Source organism: Monopterus albus, unplaced genomic scaffold (assembly GCF_001952655.1).
Source record: "Monopterus albus unplaced genomic scaffold, M_albus_1.0 scaffold2.1, whole genome shotgun sequence".
Classification (NCBI taxonomy): domain Eukaryota; kingdom Metazoa; phylum Chordata; class Actinopteri; order Synbranchiformes; family Synbranchidae; genus Monopterus; species Monopterus albus.
The window spans coordinates 7,567,312-7,574,031 of NW_018127882.1; positions in this window are offsets into that span (position 1 = coordinate 7,567,312).

The window sequence follows — 6,720 nt, forward strand, 5'->3', positions numbered from 1 at the left end:
TGCTACCTATACAATGCACTATACTGTAATGCTTTAGATTATATGAATTTCAGTTTTAGGTGAATATCCCTTAATGGACCCAAAATAGTGTTCCTCATTTCACTGCACACTCAGTTAAATAAAGCAATAGCTTTCATCACTGATATAATAAAGCAGGTATTAACGCATCTCAAATTCTGCTGACTCACAAGTTCAGTAGCCATGCTTTATTGGTTGCCATACCAATTCTTGTGGAAACCACAGAGCTTATTAGCAATATTTTTTGTACTTCTCCTTTTTATATTATGCATGTATGCTTCTTCAAACAAGCCTTTCACTTGTAACATGTGTTTGGAATCACTGTAACAAAATCATATAGCTTTTTTTAATTGAAAAATATTGACTAGCTATATATTTATCACCACTGTAGTTATATTTCCACACATTCTTTGCTGGCATTGCCTATGGCTGCATCTAGGTTTAGGTTCAATACCTGGTTACATTTCATATCTGTTTGCAAAGTGCTGAAAAAGCCACTTTCTTTCAAAAAATACTTAAATAAATAAATAAAGTGATTATTCCACATTTAATAAGAAACTTTCTAGTTCATGTTCTTAAATATATGTCTTTAATTTTGTTAGTGTTCAGATATTAATGAAGGGCACCCTTGCCATCCTAATGCTAACAGTTAAAGTGGTAACAGTAGAGGTATGGGCAAGGAAAAGACAGAAACTAAAACAAGCACCATAAAACAGTAATAACCATAATACAGCAGGGGATAGTGCAAATTGGCAGGGGTGCTCTTGGAAAGTTGGGAAATTAATTAAATAAAGTAAATATGATACAGTATCTGGGGCTACTGTAACAGCCAACTGTTAGTTTTTAGGTCTACACATAGAACAACAAAAGTTTTGAATGCACAGTTCATGGCTGACTCTTACAGTGACAATTAGATACAACCAATATGTAAGAGGACACCAAAGTACAACAAAATAAAAATTAGCCACAAATTGAAATGTCAGTAATTTTGCTTTGTGTGATTTTAAATGATCAGATTTAATCTGTGGAAACTATGTTACTGTTGTAAATAAATTCTAGAATAATAATAATCCAAAACACCCATGGTTTGAAGTACAATATTAGTGCTATAAAACCAACTGATGGAAACACTTACTGTACCTAATGACATTTAGTCAGAGTTGCAACTGTCAAATAATCAAACTAATCAAATATACATTTCTCCAAAGTCAGTTGCCTGTCTCATATGTGGTAATTTAATTTGTTCTGATCTTATTAAAGTTCATCCATCAGTCCTCTCACGTGTGCATCTAATGTACAGCATAAAACTCATAATCATGAGCACTTTAATGATCCTGTAGGCAGGAGGTGCAGCCAGTATAATAATTGTTATATTAATGGCAGTCTGGCATCATCAGAATTTGGCATGTGAAATGCCATCAACATTTATATCCTAAGGCATATAATAGTCATCTATATGTTTTGTATGGTATGTTCATGCTATAGGGTATTTCAAGAAAGTGCATGACAACCAATGACTGCAAAAATTTTATCAGTGTCATTATTGAGCTGCCATGGTGAAAAATCCTGGACCTTGTTATGAAACTCAGCTGGTTTGCTGTGCAGCAGATATCAGTTAAATAAACCCCACTCCAGCGGAGTCGGCTGTTACATTCTGTGAACCCGACATTAAACCACACCTCACCACTCCACATCTTCCAAATTTAGCCTGTACCCTCTATGCTGCTCAGACCAAGCTTTTTTCAGTAATTCAAGATTTCATGTTAAAGAGTGAAATTTACTGCATTGCCATAAAAGCAAGCACTACCAGAGAAGCACAATGCATGTTCAATAAAACAATATGAGATCATAAAGGGTGAGCAATAATGCATCTCAGAGGCAGATTAAATGAAAATCAGGGAACCAATAAGGCTTGTAATAATGTACTCTGACAGACTGGCTATAAAAGAGGGCAGACATGCTTACATCTCAACACAGCATAGCATGATTTTTTCTGAGAATGAAAATATCAGCAATTGACATAACTTCAGATAACGAATTAGGAAAGGCAAATATTTAAATTCATGGTAACAGAGTTATTATTCATTTTTGGCAAAGAGTATGTCAATATGTATATAATTTAGGTTCTCCAACCTATACGACACATGGTCACTTGTCCTTTCCCTTTTATATGACCCATAAGGGCATATCATTAAATCACACTCCTATGGGTCACAGGAGGAATTGCAACAATCCTGCCAAAATTAATTACAATGTATGTAGCAATACAAAGCATTATGGACCTTTGTCATTAAGGAACAGCCATAAACACAGCTAGCTACCAGGCCCTATAGCAGGCTAGCTAGCAGCAAACTACATCTGTAAGCACATCTGTAAGACCTCATTTATACTTGGACTACTTCTCCCCTATAGATCTCTCTGAGTTGACCTCAACAATTGCTTGATCTAAATCATCAACATGTCTCCTGGACCCCATCCCGACAAGGCTGCTCAAAGACGTCTTTCCCCTAATCAACACATCCATACTAGATCTGATTAACCTCTCTCTATTAACAGGTTATGTTCACAGACTTTTAAACTTGCAGTAATTAAACCTCTACTCAAAAAGCCTACTCTTGACCCAGGTGTCCTAGCTAATTATAGACCAATATCCAATCTCCCATTTATTTCCAAAATCCTTGAAAAAACTGTTACAAAGCAGTTATGTGACCACTTGCACAAGAATGATTTGTTTGAGCATTTTCAGTCAGGATTTAGAGTCCATCATAGTACAGAAACCGCATTGGTGAAAGTCACCAATGATCTTCTCCTAGCCTCGGACAAAGGACTTGTCTCCATACTTGTCCTCTTAGATCTCAGTGCTGCTTTTGACACCATTGATCACAGCATCTTACTGCAGAGACTTGAACATGTTATTGGGATTAAAGGAACTGCACGAAGTTGGTTCAAATCTTATTTATCAGAAAGATTTCAATTTGTTCATGTCAATGACAAATGTTCCACACAAACTGACGTTAGTCACAGCGTTCCACAGGGCTCTGTGTTAGGTCCAATTCTCTTCACTTTATACATGCTTCCTTTAGGCAATATTATCAGGAAGCACAACATAAATTTCCATTGCTATGCAGATGATACTCAGTTATATTTATCTATGAAGCCAAATGAATCAGGTCAGCTGGTCAAACTTCAAGCATGTCTTAAAGACATAAAGGCCTGGATGACCTGCAACTTCTTACTTCTAAACTCTGACAAAACTGAAGTTATTGTGCTTGGGCCTGAAAACCTTAGAAATCTGCTGTCTAATCATATAGTTACTTTAGATGACATAGCTCTTGCCTCCAGTACTACTGTGAGGAACCTTGGAGTCATCGTTGATCAGAATATGTCCTTTAAATCACACAAAATCCAAGTCTCTAGATCTGCCTTCTTTCACCTGCGCAATATTGCAAAAATCAGGAGCATCCTGTCTCAAAGTGATGCTGAAAAACTGGTCCATGCATTTGTTACTTCCAGGCTGGACTACTGTAACTCTTTACTATCAGGATGTCCCAATAATTCCCTAAAAAGCCTCCAGTTAATCCAAAATGCTGCAGCCAGAGTACTGACAGGAACTAGCAAGAGAGATCATATCTCTCCCATATTAGCTTCTCTCCACTGGCTCCCTGTAAAATTCAGAATAGAATTTAAAATCCTTCTCCTAACATACAAAGCCCTTAATGACAAGGCTCCATCGTATCTTAAAGACCTCGTAGAGCCTTATCATCCTAACAGAGCACTTCGCTCTCAGAGTGCAGGTTTACTTGTGGTTCCTAGAGTCCACAGAAGCAGAATGGGAGGCAGAGCCTTTAGCTATCAAGCTCCTCTCCTATGGAACCAACTCCCAGTCTCAGTTCGGGAGGCGGACACCCTCTCTACCTTTAAGATTAGACTTAAGACGTTCCTTTTTGATAAAGCTTATAGTTAGGGCTGGATCAGGTGACCCTGAGCCCTCCCTTAGTTATGCTGCTATAGGCCTAGGCTGCTGGGGGCCCCATGATGCTCTGAGTTTCTCTCCTCTCCTCTCCTCCTCTCTCTCTCCCTATGTTTCTATATGCCACCATTACACATTACTAACTGTGTGTCTCCTGTCTCCCGTAGTGTGTCCTCTCTCTCTCCCTGTACCTTTCTGCAGGTTGCCCTGGCCCTGGAGCTCTACGTCTCTGACGAGCAGTCACCAGCCACATCGACCTGATCAGTGTTTGATTGTTTGTTGTATCTTTTTGCTTTTCTTCTTCTCTCTCTCCTCTATCCACTCACCCCAACCGGTCGAGGCAGAAGGCCGCCCACCAAGAGCCGGGGTCTGTCGGAGGTTTCTTCCATTAAAGGGAGTTTTTCCTCCCCACTGTCGCCAAGTGCTTGCTCAAGGGGGATTTGTTGGGTTTTCCCTATGTAATAATATTGATAACAGTAAGGTCTAGACCTTACTTTGTAAAGTGTCCTGAGATGACTTTTGTTGTGACTTGGCGCTGTACAAATAAAATTTGATTTGATTTGAAGCTACTAGAACTCTGTCATCTTAGAAGTTGTCATAAAAATGACACTACGATTATGAAACCATCACGGTTCCACTATGTTTTGCCACACAAAGCAATTGGTTATGATTAGGTACTAAAACTACTTGGTTAGGGTTTAGGAACAAAACAATTATTGGTTAGGTTTAGGCACAAAAATGACTTGGTTATGTTTAGGAAAAAAATGACTGTCACGTGTAGGAACAAAAACTCTTGAAAAATGTGCTGGAATTGAGCTCTGGTCTCCCGAGGGAAAGTTCTGTCACCAAACTATGGCATACAACATTTTCTCACAATAACCTGCTGGCACAAACAAGGTATATTGTCGTATTTTATAGGAGGACAGTCCCGTACAGAAAGGTAAAGAAATGTTGCCACACACATTAAAGTCACCTCATATAGCAATATTTGAATTATTCATGACTACTTGTAATACCTCAATGGCTCTGAAGGTCCAAGAATGGATTTCAGACACTACAGATAAAAGCAGTGGCGAAGGCCTCAGCAGGACATTGTGTTTACAGTACATACATATTTCTGAAATGTGATTAGTCCTGTCATTGCATTCTTAAGCATAACCCTACACATAACTGAATAGTTGAAAGAAGTAAAGTTTTAATTCACTAGGTCTGAAGGTTTCATCATGGATGACAAGTATTGTAATTGCAGCCCTTTTCACACAGTGCAAGACTGAGACGCAAATCCATGCAGTCTTTCTTTATCTTTATCATTCCATGCCCAGAGGTATCAAAGCCTTTCTCTTTGTTGCCATGGAAACTTTTTTACCCTTTACATTCCTTTTGTCACTTGTGTGTGTGTGTTTTTGTGCTTGTCCATCTCAGTGAGGCAGAGTTCTGACAGTATTCACCACGAGACACTTACAACAGGGTTTTAAGAGTTGATGAACTCAGAGACAAACGTCAAGCAAGCTGTCACGAAACTCTGGCTTAGGGAATTAATTAAACCTTGATTCAAAAAGAAATTCAATGGCAAAGTGGTAGAGGAATATGTGTTTAGATAGAAAACAGAGCATGTTGGAAGAAAGCATTAAATGACACAAATAATGTGAGCAAAATTGGGCACTATGGGTCTCTCTATCTATCTATTGTATTTTCCAAGCTGTTAAATGACAGCCTCTGTGAATATAACATCATGGTGACATAACTCAATCACAAAGGCTCCTGACAGGGAAGGGTATCATTTGGTCCCATTCAGCAGAGCTTTTCTTGTTGATTACTGGGTGACTCATCATTTAGTTAAAACCGGCCATCAGAGTAACCATACATATGAAAGTATCTGGATACACATGCATTTTCTAAGATAGCTAGTTATATTGTTGATATAAGTTAATCCTTTTACATCATGTTAACCCTATCTAGCATTAACTGGAAAAATGAATATAGCAAGAAAACCAGCTATTTTTTAAAGTGACTGAAAATTTCAACAAGAGTGAAACCTGTAGTAACAACATAGGGAATTGGAGACTGTTTCACACTGATTGGATAGTGTTAGTTATTTTGAAAAATGATAGCTTGAATAAATACTAAATGCAAAAAACTGTCCAGACCTCTGATTGCCATCACTGACTTTGTAGAATTTGATTTAACAGTGAAATTAAACAATGACATGCAGAGTAGTCCTAATATACTGTACAAAGTTGGCAGATTCAGGCATTTACAAGTCAGCTACAACTCATCAGTGCCTGTGCACCTGCTGTTCATGGATTTGTTTTCCCAAACGGTTCAATTGATCACATAAATAATTTCAGTTTGCCTTAAACTTGCATAAAAAATGCATCCTTGTACACAAAAAAATGACAGGCAGGAGTGTGAAAAACCTACTATTACTGCTTATCCAGTGACAATCAACATCCCAGATGGAAGTGGCAGTTTTCAACTCATTGCTTGCCACTTAATATAATGTAATGGGCAGTCATTTTAGACATTATGTTTACACAAGTCTAGTTCTATGCTATAGCAACCAAATGTAATTTAAAATTAGCAAGTCAAAGATGTTTCTCGTGAGTTGGCAGGCCAGTGATTGTAATATTTGACTTTACCCTGACACGTAGACAGAAAAAGGACGCCAATGAGATCCCTACAAGAACTTGAAAAGCTAAAGCTTGTTGTCAACTCAAAGCTTTAACTTAATC